This window comes from Oncorhynchus masou, chromosome 30, assembly GCF_036934945.1.
Source record: "Oncorhynchus masou masou isolate Uvic2021 chromosome 30, UVic_Omas_1.1, whole genome shotgun sequence".
NCBI lineage: Eukaryota > Metazoa > Chordata > Actinopteri > Salmoniformes > Salmonidae > Oncorhynchus > Oncorhynchus masou.
In genome coordinates, this window is record NC_088241.1 from 26,176,039 (window position 1) to 26,188,986 (window position 12,948).

A 12,948-nucleotide genomic window follows, 5' to 3' on the forward strand; every position below is an offset into this window, starting at 1 on the left:
CTGGAGATGCCTGTTCTCTTCTCTTATTCTTAGGGAGTGGAGAGGCCTGTTCTCCTCTCCCGTTCTTAGGGAGTGGAGAGGCCTGTTCTCTTCTCTTGTTCTTAGGGAGTAGAGAGGCCTGTTCTCTTCTCTTATTCTTAGGGAGTGGAGAGGCCTGTTCTCTTCTCTTGTTCTTAGGGAGTGGAGAGGCCTGTTCTCTTCTCTTGTTCTTAGGGAGTGGAGAGGCCTGTTCTCTTCTTTCGTTCTTAGGCAGTGGAGAGGCCTGTTCTCTTCTCTCGTTCTTAGGAAGTGGAGAGGCCTGTTCTCTTCTCTTATTCTTAGGGAGTGGAGAGGCCTGTTCTCTCCTCTTATCCTTTGGAAGTGGAGAGGCCTGTTCTCTTCTCTTGTTCTTAGGGAGTGGAGAGGCCTGTTCTCTTCTTTCGTTCTTAGGCAGTGGAGAGGCCTGTTCTCTTCTCTCGTTCTTCGGAAGTGGAGAGGCCTGTTCTCTTCTCTTATTCTTAGGGAGTGGAGAGGCCTGTTCTCTCCTCTTATCCTTTGGAAGTTGAGAGGCCTGTTCTCTTCTCTTATTCTTAGGTAGTGGAGAGGCCTGTTCTCTCTTCTCTTATTCTTAGGGAGTGGAGAGGCCTGTTCTTTCTTCTCTTATTCTTAGGAAGTGGAGAGGCCTGTTCTCTCTTCTCTTATTCTTAGGGACTGGAGAGGCCTGTTCTCTCTTCTCTTATTCTTAGGGAGTGGAGAGGCCTGTTCTCTCTTCTCTTATTCTTAGGGAGTGGAGAGGCCTGTTCTCTCTTCTCTTATTCTTAGGGAGTGGAGAGGCCTGTTCTCTCTTCTCTTATTCTTAGGGAGTGGAGAGGCCTGTTCTCTCTTCTCTTATTCTTAGGAAGTGGAGAGGCCTGTTCTCTCTTCTCTTATTCTTAGGGACTTGAGAGGCCTGTTCTCTCTTCTCTTATTCTTAGGGAGTGGAGAGGCCTGTTCTCTTCTCTTATCCTTTGGAAGTGGAGAGGCCTGTTCTCTCCTCTTATTCTTAGGGAGTGGAGAGGCCTGTTCTCTCTTCTCTTATTCTTAGGGAGTGGAGAGGCCTGTTCTCTCTTCTCTTATTCTTAGGGAGTGGAGAGGCCTGTTCTCTTCTCTTATTCTTAGGGAGTGGAGAGGCCTGTTCTCTTCTCTTGTTCTTAGGGAGGGGAGAGGCCTGTTCTCTTCTCTTGTTCTTAGGGAGTGGAGAGGCCTGTTCTCTTCTTTCGTTCTTAGGCAGTGGAGAGGCCTGTTCTCTTCTCTCGTTCTTAGGAAGTGGAGAGGCCTGTTCTCTTCTCTTATTCTTAGGGAGTGGAGAGGCCTGTTCTCTCCTCTTATCCTTTGGAAGTTGAGAGGCCTGTTCTCTTCTCTTATTCTTAGGTAGTGGAGAGGCCTGTTCTCTCCTCTTATCCTTTGGAAGTGGAGAGGCCTGTTCTCTTCTCTTGTTCTTAGGGAGTGGATAGGCCTGTTCTCTTCTCTTATTCTTAGGGAGTGGAGAGGCCTGTTCTCTTCTCTTGTTCTTAGGGAGTGGAGAGGCCTGTTCTCTTCTTTCGTTCTTAGACAGTGGAGAGGCCTGTTCTCTTCTCTCGTTCTTCGGAAGTGGAGAGGCCTGTTCTCTTCTCTTATTCTTAGGGAGTGGAGAGGCCTGTTCTCTCCTCTTATCCTTTGGAAGTTGAGAGGCCTGTTCTCTTCTCTTATTCTTAGGTAGTGGAGAGGCCTGTTCTCTCCTCTTATCCTTTGGAAGTGGAGAGGCCTGTTCTCTTCTCTTATTCTTAGGGAATGGAGAGGCCTGTTCTCTTCTCTTATCCTTTGGAAGTGGAGAGGCCTGTTCTCTCCTCTTATTCTTAGGGAGTGGAGAGGCCTGTTCTCTCTTCTCTTATTCTTAGGGAGTGGAGAGGCCTGTTCTCTCTTCTCTTATTCTTAGGAAGTGGAGAGGCCTGTTCTCTCTTCTCTTATTCTTAGGGACTGGAGAGGCCTGTTCTCTCTTCTCTTATTCTTAGGGAGTGGAGAGGCCTGTTCTCTCTTCTCTTATTCTTAGGAAGTGGAGAGGCCTGTTCTCTCTTCTCTTATTCTTAGGGAGTGGAGAGGCCTGTTCTCTTCTCTTATCCTTTGGAAGTGGAGAGGCCTGTTCTCTCCTCTTATTCTTAGGGAGTGGAGAGGCCTGTTCTCTCTTCTCTTATTCTTAGGGAGTGGAGAGGCCTGTTCTCTTCTCTTTATTCTTAGGGACTGGAGAGGCCTGTTCTCTCCTCTTATTCTTAGGAAGTGGAGAGGCCTGTTCTCTCTTCTCTTATTCTTAGTGCCTGGAGAGGCCTGTTCTCTCTTCTCTTATTCTTAGGGAGTGGAGAGGCCTGTTCTCTCTTCTCTTATTCTTAGGAAGTGGAGAGGCCTGTTCTCTCTTCTCTTATTCTTAGGGACTTGAGAGGCGTGTTCTTTCTTCTCTTATTCTTAGGGAGTGGAGAGGCCTGTTCTCTTCTCTTATCCTTAGGAAGTGGAGAGGCCTGTTCTCTCCTCTTATTCTTAGGGAGTGGAGAGGCCTGTTCTCTCTTCTCTTATTCTTAGGGAGTGGAGAGGCCTGTTCTCTCTTCTCTTATTCTTAGGGAGTGGAGAGGCCTGTTCTCTTCTCTTATTCTTAGGGAGTGGAGAGGCCTGTTCTCTTCTCTTGTTCTTAGGGAGGGGAGAGGCCTGTTCTCTTCTCTTGTTCTTAGGGAGTGGAGAGGCCTGTTCTCTTCTTTCGTTCTTAGGCAGTGGAGAGGCCTGTTCTCTTCTTTCGTTCTTAGGCAGTGGAGAGGCCTGTTCTCTTCTCTCGTTCTTAGGAAGTGGAGAGGCCTGTTCTCTTCTCTTATTCTTAGGGAGTGGAGAGGCCTGTTCTCTCCTCTTATCCTTTGGAAGTTGAGAGGCCTGTTCTCTTCTCTTATTCTTAGGTAGTGGAGAGGCCTGTTCTCTCCTCTTATCCTTTGGAAGTGGAGAGGCCTGTTCTCTTCTCTTGTTCTTAGGGAGTGGATAGGCCTGTTCTCTTCTCTTATTCTTAGGGAGTGGAGAGGCCTCTTCTCTTCTCTTGTTCTTAGGGAGTGGAGAGGCCTGTTCTCTTCTTTCGTTCTTAGACAGTGGAGAGGCCTGTTCTCTTCTCTCGTTCTTCGGAAGTGGAGAGGCCTGTTCTCTTCTCTTATTCTTAGGGAGTGGAGAGGCCTGTTCTCTCCTCTTATCCTTTGGAAGTTGAGAGGCCTGTTCTCTTCTCTTATTCTTAGGTAGTGGAGAGGCCTGTTCTCTCCTCTTATCCTTTGGAAGTGGAGAGGCCTGTTCTCTTCTCTTATTCTTAGGGAATGGAGAGGCCTGTTCTCTTCTCTTATCCTTTGGAAGTGGAGAGGCCTGTTCTCTCCTCTTATTCTTAGGGAGTGGAGAGGCCTGTTCTCTCTTCTCTTATTCTTAGGAAGTGGAGAGGCCTGTTCTCTCTTCTCTTATTCTTAGGGACTGGAGAGGCCTGTTCTCTCTTCTCTTATTCTTAGGGAGTGGAGAGGCCTGTTCTCTCTTCTCTTATTCTTAGGAAGTGGAGAGGCCTGTTCTCTCTTCTCTTATTCTTAGGGAGTGGAGAGGCCTGTTCTCTTCTCTTATCCTTTGGAAGTGGAGAGGCCTGTTCTCTCCTCTTATTCTTAGGGAGTGGAGAGGCCTGTTCTCTCTTCTCTTATTCTTAGGGAGTGGAGAGGCCTGTTCTCTTCTCTTATTCTTAGGGACTGGAGAGGCCTGTTCTCTCCTCTTATTCTTAGGGAGTGGAGAGGCCTGTTCTCTTCTCTTATTCTTAGGGAGTGGAGAGGCCTGTTCTCTCTTCTCTTATTCTTAGGAAGTGGAGAGGCCTGTTCTCTCTTCTCTTCTTATTAGTGCCTGGAGAGGCCTGTTCTCTCTTCTCTTATTCTTAGGGAGTGGAGAGGCCTGTTCTCTCTTCTCTTATTCTTAGGAAGTGGAGAGGCCTGTTCTCTCTTCTCTTATTCTTAGGGACTTGAGAGGCCTGTTCTTTCTTCTCTTATTCTTAGGGAGTGGAGAGGCCTGTTCTCTTCTCTTATCCTTTGGAAGTGGAGAGGCCTGTTCTCTCCTCTTATTCTTAGGGAGTGGAGAGGCCTGTTCTCTCTTCTCTTATTCTTAGGGAGTGGAGAGGCCTGTTCTCTCTTCTCTTATTCTTAGGGAGTGGAGAGGCCTGTTCTCTTCTCTTATTCTTAGGGAGTGGAGAGGCCTGTTCTCTTCTCTTGTTCTTAGGGAGGGGAGAGGCCTGTTCTCTTCTCTTGTTCTTAGGGAGTGGAGAGGCCTGTTCTCTTCTTTCGTTCTTAGACAGTGGAGAGGCCTGTTCTCTTCTCTCGTTCTTCGGAAGTGGAGAGGCCTGTTCTCTTCTCTTACTCTTAGGGAGTGGAGAGGCCTGTTCTCTCCTCTTATCCTTTGGAAGTTGAGAGGCCTGTTCTCTTCTCTTATTCTTAGGTAGTGGAGAGGCCTGTTCTCTCCTCTTATCCTTTGGAAGTGGAGAGGCCTGTTCTCTTCTCTTATTCTTAGGGAATGGAGAGGCCTGTTCTCTTCTCTTATCCTTTGGAAGTGGAGAGGCCTGTTCTCTCCTCTTATTCTTAGGGAGTGGAGAGGCCTGTTCTCTCTTCTCTTATTCTTAGGGAGTGGAGAGGCCTGTTCTCTCTTCTCTTATTCTTAGGAAGTGGAGAGGCCTGTTCTCTCTTCTCTTATTCTTAGGGACTGGAGAGGCCTGTTCTCTCTTCTCTTATTCTTAGGGAGTGGAGAGGCCTGTTCTCTCTTCTCTTATTCTTAGGAAGTGGAGAGGCCTGTTCTCTCTTCTCTTATTCTTAGGGAGTGGAGAGGCCTGTTCTCTTCTCTTATCCTTTGGAAGTGGAGAGGCCTGTTCTCTCCTCTTATTCTTAGGGAGTGGAGAGGCCTGTTCTCTCTTCTCTTATTCTTAGGGAGTGGAGAGGCCTGTTCTCTTCTCTTATTCTTAGGGAGTGGAGAGGCCTGTTGTCTTCTCTTATTCTTACGGACTGGAGATGCCTGTTCTCTTCTCTTATTCTTAGGGAGTGGAGAGGCCTGTTCTCTTCTCTTATTCTTAGGGAGTGGAGAGGCCTGTTCTCTTCTCTTATTCTTAGGGACTGGAGAGGCCTGTTCTCTCCTCTTATTCTTAGGGAGTGGAGAGGCCTGTTCTCTTCTCTTATTCTTAGGGAGTGGAGAGGCCTGTTCTCTCTTCTCTTATTCTTAGGAAGTGGAGAGGCCTGTTCTCTCTTCTCTTCTTATTAGTGCCTGGAGAGGCCTGTTCTCTCTTCTCTTATTCTTAGGGAGTGGAGAGGCCTGTTCTCTCTTCTCTTATTCTTAGGAAGTGGAGAGGCCTGTTCTCTCTTCTCTTATTCTTAGGGACTTGAGAGGCCTGTTCTTTCTTCTCTTATTCTTAGGGAGTGGAGAGGCCTGTTCTCTTCTCTTATCCTTTGGAAGTGGAGAGGCCTGTTCTCTCCTCTTATTCTTAGGGAGTGGAGAGGCCTGTTCTCTCTTCTCTTATTCTTAGGGAGTGGAGAGGCCTGTTCTCTCTTCTCTTATTCTTAGGGAGTGGAGAGGCCTGTTCTCTTCTCTTATTCTTAGGGAGTGGAGAGGCCTGTTCTCTTCTCTTATTCTTACGGACTGGAGATGCCTGTTCTCTCCTCTTGTTCTTAGGGAGTGGAGAGGCCTGTTCTCTTCTCTTATTCTTAGGGAGTGGAGAGGCCTGTTCTCTTCTCTTATTCTTAGGGACTGGAGAGGCCTGTTCTCTCCTCTTATTCTTAGGGAGTGGAGAGGCCTGTTCTCTTCTCTTATTCTTAGGATGTGGAGAGGCCTGTTCTCTCCTCCTATTCTTAGGAAGTGGAGAGGCCTGTTCTCTTATTCTTAGGGAGTGGAGAGGCCTGTTCTCTTATTCTTAGGGAGTGGAGAGGCCTGTTCTCTTATTCTTAGGGTGTGGAGAGGCCTGTTCTCTTATTCTTAGGGAGTGGAGAGGCCTGTTCTCTTATTCTTAGGGAGTGGAGAGGCCTGTTCTCTTATTCTTAGGAAGTGTAGAGGCCTGTTCTCTTATTCTTGTGAGTGGAGAGGCCTGTTCTCTTATTCTTAGGGAGTGGAGAGGCCTGTTCTCTTATTCTTAGGGAGTGGAGAGGCCTGTTCTCTTATTCTTAGGGAGTGGAGAGGCCTGTTCTCTTATTCTTATTGAGTGGAGAGGCCTGTTCTCTTATTCTTAGGGAGTGGAGAGGCCTGTTCTCTTATTCTTAGGGAGTGGAGAGGCCTGTTCTCTTCACTTATTCTTTGGAAGTGGAGAAGTCTTTTTATAAACTGCTGTTCAGATACCACTTATGAATAATTATCATATTTTATATCTTGGAACCAAATACAATATATTCTCTTTCTTCCTCCTTGTTCAGCATTTTCAAGTTTCTCTTTCTTTTTACTACTTACACATTAAGTCGGTTAATACATAATGAAGTCGAATCGCCTATTGTGCCAACAGCGCTCCTACGATGCTCAGAGCCAGGGGCTCTTTCACGTTTAAACTGCCATTGGCAACATAACGATGAGATCAATAATAGATGATTTCACATCTTATTGGCATTCTCTTAAAAAGAAACCAGATCTGTGCTGGAAGAAGACAGGAGATTTTATTTCTGTCGCCGAAGTAGTTTCATCTCGCGTTGGGGAGCTTTAGGGTCGGCGGCTTCTCTGCATAAAGTGCAGGTGGAACTTTTCTCCCTCTAAATGGTTCTTTAATGGGACGGTGTGCCGAGGTGCTGTGAGCTCTGTGGGGCGCTACCGCTGTCGGCGAGGACGGCTGCTGAATCAATCCGTCAGGGCCCCAATACCTGCCTCGGCAACTGATCCACAATGCAACCCACACACAGAGACACAGAGAAAGAGCGGGAGAGCTCTTTATGTTGGCTCCCTCAGACACACACACACACACACACACACAACAGTGTGCACGCGTTGTGCCGTTTTAATTGAGAGGTGTCTGTCTTAGTCACCGTCTTGATGGTCAACTAATCATTTTAGTTCTTATTTTATATTTATTCAAATGAATCTCAGAATAAGATCAAGTACACCAGCAATGGTGTAAAAATCAATTCAGACATTTAATTGATTTAATTTAATGGCTGGTACATTATGGGATATCTCCATAGGCGGATCTCTTAGAAGCCAGAGCAATATCGATGTGAAGTCACCCTACCTCCTGTCAAACGAAGTGACAGCGCTGCACTTCTTTTGTTCTCTCTCTCTCTCTCTCTCTCTCTCTCTCTTTCTCTCTCTCTCTCTTTCTCTCTCTTTCTCTCTCTCTCTTTCTCTCTTTCTCTCTCTCTTTCTCTCTCTTTCTTTCTCTCTCCCTCTCTCTCCACGGACGTATCCCACTGCCTTTAAAGATTTGCCTCCGTACTGTCCCTCCTATTTATTTATTTTTCTGTTCATTTTGGGGGCCCTTTTCTCCCCATCAAGCTTATGGCTTCCATTAAACACCTAGACGAGCTATAGATCCCCAGTCACTAATCTGGGCTCATTCTTTGCAGAATGCCCCTTCTCAATCCTCCGTCTATCTGTCTCCTGTGATTGCTCTCACGTCTCCTCGCGTCTCGACGCTCCACACTCCTGTCAGGGGGATGTGTGCCAGGATCCTTTGTCAGTTCACCCGCCCGTCAAGCCATCCGAGTTTAAACATGTCAACTTACCTGTGAGACGCGCTACAGGCCTTTTGCTATTCCCCCCCCCACCCCCACACACACACACACACACATCACGCTGTATTTAAATGAAAAGGGAAAGATTATGTTTACCCAAGTAGGGTATAATTATAGAGTGAATGAGATATGCTGTATAATTTGTGTGTGGCTATAGCTTTTGTTTATTTAGTTTTGTATTGGCCATATAATAGAAGTCTATTTGACCCATTGTTTCTGTGCAGAGATATGCCTGGGCAGCCACTAGTGGGCTTTATGAATCTCCAATTTGATCTGGGCTTGATGTGGCCAGCTGGTAATATACTTGTGTTCCCCAGTAACCGGTTGGTACTTAAAGCATTCTTCATTCAGGCTGTAAAGGCTTAGAGTTTCCCCCTTAACTTTATTTAATGGCGAGCAGGCCGATTTATTTTTGTGTTAAAATACGTCTGCTTTCTTTATGAAACATGCTCGAGTGGCTAAATGCTAATCCCGGATGTTGTGTGTCGCGTTCAGCCAATCGGGTTGCAGCAGTCTGGTTTTTTTCCACCCCTAACCTAATGTAGCAGGCGTAACAGAAACGGAAACCCTAGTTAGGGTGTGGAAAGGGGAGTTGGAGAAAATGGTTGGAGGAGGAGGACGTGGAGAAGGGAGAAAGAGGGAGGGAGGGAGATGAAGGGGAGACGGAGGGGAGGTGGAAGTCTCCTGTTATTGCCATCACGTCTCCTCACGTCTCGACGCCCCACGCTCCTGTCAGGGGGCTGTGTTTCAGGATCCTTTGTCAGTTCACCCGCCCGTCAAGCTGTCAGTTTAGACATGTCATCTTACCTTGCTCTTTCCCCCATCACACTGCATTTATATGAAAAGGGCCAAGATTATGTTTACCCAAGTAGGTTATAATTATGGAAACAGAGTGAATGAGATGAGGATGTATAATGTGTGTGTATGTCTGGCTATAGCTTTAGTGTAGTGTAGGGTACATTTTGTATTGCCCCTATAGTGGAAGTCTGTTTGACCCGTTGTTTCTGTGCAGAGATATGCTCAAATCAGTAGATTATGGTAAGAATGAAAGGTAGAAAGAGGGATGCGCTCTCTCTCTCTCCCTCTCTCACTCCTTCTCTCTCACTCCCTCTCTCTCTCCCTCTCTCTCACTCCTTCTCTCTCTCCCTCTCTCTCTCCCTCTCTCTCACTCCTTCTCTCTCTCACTCCTTCTCTCTCTCACTCCCTCTCTCTCTCCCTCTCTCTCACTCCTTCTCTCTCTCACTCCCTCTCTCTCTCGCTCTCTCTCACTCCTTCTCTCTCTCACTCCCTCTCTCTCTCCCTCTCTCTCACTCCTTCTCTCTCTCACTCCCTCTCTCTCCCTCTCTCTCACTCCTTCTCTCTCTCACTCCCTCTCTCTCTCCCTCTCTCTCTCACTCCCTCTCTCTCTCCCTCTCTCTCACTCCTTCTCTCTCTCACTCCCTCTCTCTCTCCCTCTCTCTCACTCCCGCTCACTCTCTCTCTCACTCGCTCTCTCACACTCCCTCTCTCTCTCCCTCTCTCTCTCTCTCTCTCTCTCTCTCTCTCACTCCCTCTCTCTCTCTCACCCCTCTCTCACTCCCTCTCTCTCTCTCACTCCATCCTCTCTCACTCCCTCTCTCTCTCACTCCATCCTCTCTCACTCACTCTCTCACTCCCACTCTCTCTCTCTCTCACTCGCTCTCCCACACTCCCTCTCTCTCTCTCTCACTCCCTCTCTCTCACTCTCTCTCACTCCCTCTCTCTCTCACTCCCTCTCTTTCTCTCTCACTCCATCTCTCTCTCACTCCCTCTCTCTCTCACTCGCTCTCTCCCTCTCTCACTCCCTCTCTCACTCTCTCTTTCGCTCCCTCTCTCTCCTGGCGCAGGGGCCTACTGTGAGGATCTAGCTTCCAGTACAGAGGACCTCACAGTTCACCAGGGTTCATCTGAGTAATGGGGTGTGAAGAGGCGCTGAGGGGGAGATGGAGGGGGAAGTAGGGTGTGGCAAGGGGGAGCTGCAGAGAAGGTGGAAGAATGAGATGGAGGGTTGGTGAAGAGGGGAGGTAGAGAGGTGTAAGAAGGGGATGGTGAGGTAAGGGGGGGGGGGGCGAGGAGGGCGAAGAGGAGGCGTTCTGCAGAGATACCTGCTGCTAATGCTGAAGTCAGTGAGGGATGGAGGGCACTCCAGCTGTGACATTAAAACAGCAGGTGGATGCCATCGTTAGGACTGGCACACGAGGCAGGATGAGCATCCTCACTAGTCATTTCTACAGGGCCCAGCGGCCCACTCTAGTAGAGCTGTCTCAGGCGGCTTCACCCCACCGAGAGAACTGAGCCGTAGCTCCATATAGCTCCGTAGGAAACACAGACACACAGACCCCTCTAGAGCTCTCTCTCCTGGGCACGCTGCTTAGTTTGGTGAGGGTTGAGCGACTCACACATCTGGCACCTCTCTCATTCTGCCTAATGACTCCTTGGTCGCCCTTACCATTTAGGAGAAAAAATTTAGTTTGACTCGAGTAACAAAAATATATCCTCTCCGTTTTTATCGTGGTTCACCTTCCTGTGTGTACCATTGTCAAGGCCATCGTACAGGTGACATTGATACGTATAACACAATCAAATTACATGATTTCTGTTTTTGACACAGATGGCAGCAAAGTGCTATTATTGTTTGATGAATAGGTCCATGGCCCATATTCATAAAGCATCTCAGACTGCTGATCTAGGATCAGTTTGGCCTTTTATATACAGAATAATTTATATGTTTATGGACACAGGGACCTGATCTCAGATCAGTAGTCCTACTATGAGACTCTTTATGAATACAGGCTAAGTAAAGCAAGATACATCTTTCACTCTCTCTCTCTCTCTCTCTCCCAGAATTTTCTCTGTGTATCCCAGAATGCTTTGTATGTTCTGCACAGGATGGGGCCATTTTGCGCCTCGCTGATGCCAGAGGCTTCTCCTTAGATCTCCCAACATCCCTTCCGGAATTGTAGATTGAGATTCCCGCCCCGAACCATCCAGGAATACTGTTAGGCAAATTAAGTTGTTTGGATCCCATGTTGACATGTTATCTCTTTATCTGGCGATGGAGACAGGAGGAGGGAAGAGAAAGAAGTGTAACTTGGGTAATTGAGCCGTGTCCCGCCGCTTATCGGTAAAGCTGTGGCGCGTCACAGAGCTAACGAGGTGTGGCACGCCAATTAATCTAAAGGGAGTGGAACGTGAAACTCCTCCATTTTGTAATTTTTGTCAAGTTTTTTTATTTTTTTATCTCCCTTTAAATCGAGAGCCTCCCTCGAGGCTAAAATAAGGCCTTATTAGTTAAATTCTTCTGGGGAAATATTAATATGGGATGAATGGCGTGGTGAAATGTCCACTTTGTTGCAATAATCAAGGCAATCAGTCGTTTGAGTAAAGGACGGCTCCCTCAAAGCTGTTGGAGGTAGATCCTAACCTGAGAGAGGACCTATGGAGAACAGGGAATTAGAAACCTGTTTCAACAAATGGATTTGCTCTTTTCCCACTTAGCCTTGCCCTTCATTTCAACCTGCCGTTTGCGTGGCGCGTACATGCAAGCTTGTCTGTGACTCTCTATGCACGCGCGCGTTCATTTGTGTGTATGTGTGTGTGCGTGCGTGCCTGTGTGTGTGTGTCTGTCTGTCGTCTCTTCAGCGGGCCAGGTGCCTCCATCAGGCCTGGCCAGTCGTGCCATCACTGCTTGCTGCCATGCTCAGAATAAACATGTGTGGGGGGGAAAGAAGTAAGAGTGAGTGATGTGAATCTCACAACATGCCAGTTTGATTTGTAACCCTCGCTATCAAAGAATGCAAATTTAAATCATATCTCTGCATATGTCTTCATGTCTTTCATGCACATATGCAAATCGCCCCCGTTGCCTTTCAGCACTCGGTAATTAGGTTTACGAAGGACAGCTGTAATCCATAATTAACGGACATGTTTGCAAGCACTTCTTTTTCTCACCCCCCCAATGACTTAAACAACCTATAAAAAGCTTGAAAATGCTAACTTAATTAGCGCGTTTGTTTATTCATAGCTAGTTGAAGCAGTCAGTCAGTCAGTCAGTCAGTGCAGTGCGGTGCAGTGCAGTGCCACTGCCTCCAGTCACCCGGAGTGTCTCCCTCCCCTGTGGGTTTGATCTTGTCATTCTCCTTCAGTGGATAGGAGGGTGGTTTAGTTATACTCCCAGGCGCCATTCTGGACGGATGGATGGATGGAGAGATGGAGCTAGAGAGAAGAAGAGGAAAAAAGAGGAGGGAGAGAATGATGATAACAAAACAAAACAGTAGAACATGTTTGAATATTTATATGGGGTGTTAGCATGGGCTGCCCCCCCGGGGGGGGTGATGGATGTGGCTCTGGGGCGATGGTAGAAGAGCAGAAGGACGTACGTGTGTGTGTGTGTGCGTGTGCGTGCGTGTCCAGTAGTAGGGGGAAGATGACATTGTGATATGAATGAACGGTGAAAGGATTAGGCTATACGCTCTTTACAACAAAATTACCAATAGAGAGAGTGGAAGTCAGAGAGGCAGATGGGGGGAGACTTTTTGAGAGAACGAGAAACAAACAACCCAGAGTTGGGTAAATAGAGGAATGGAGAGAGAAAGAGAGAGGGTAACAGAGATAGAGAGAGAGAATGTCCAGGAGTCCACAGTGAAGACCGGTGTCTTCAGTAACACTCTAAATCACACAGCTGCTGGCTCAACTTTTTCTTTCTTTCTTTCTTTCTTTCTTTCTTTCTTTCTTTCTTTCTCTCTCTCTCTCTCTCTCTCTCTCTCTCTCTCTCTCTCTCTCTCTCTCTCTCTCTCTCTCTCTCTCTCTCTCTCTCTCTCTCTCTCTCTCTCTCTCTCTCTCTCTCTCTCTCTCTCTCTCTCTCTCTCTCTCTCTCTCTCTCTCTCTCTCTCTATCTCTCTCTCTCTCTCTCTCTCTCTCTCTCTCTCTCTCTCTATCTCTCTCTCTCTCTCTCTCTCTCTCTCTCTCTCTCTCTCTCTCTCTCTATCTCTCTCTCTCTTTATTTCTTTCCTGTTCCTCTTTCATGTCGTCTTAGATGTGGTCATTGTCTGACAGCAGGACACACCGTAACAGGATGTGATTACTAGTGAATTAAATGGCCAGAGGATGACACGCTAGAGAAACGGGACTGATCCCTGACTAGTTAGGCCTGTCATCCCGCCATTAGGGCATCACAAACTGTTTAGGGAATGGAACAAACTTAGGGCTT

The 12,948-nt window shown here is 47.4% G+C and overlaps 1 protein-coding gene across 2 annotated transcripts in view; it reads left to right on the forward strand.

The window, feature by feature from the left end:
* Positions 1 to 12,948, forward strand: part of znf407 (zinc finger protein 407) — a 260,095-nt gene that overhangs the window by 117,216 nt on the left and 129,931 nt on the right. The gene's annotated exons all lie outside the window — the stretch shown is intronic.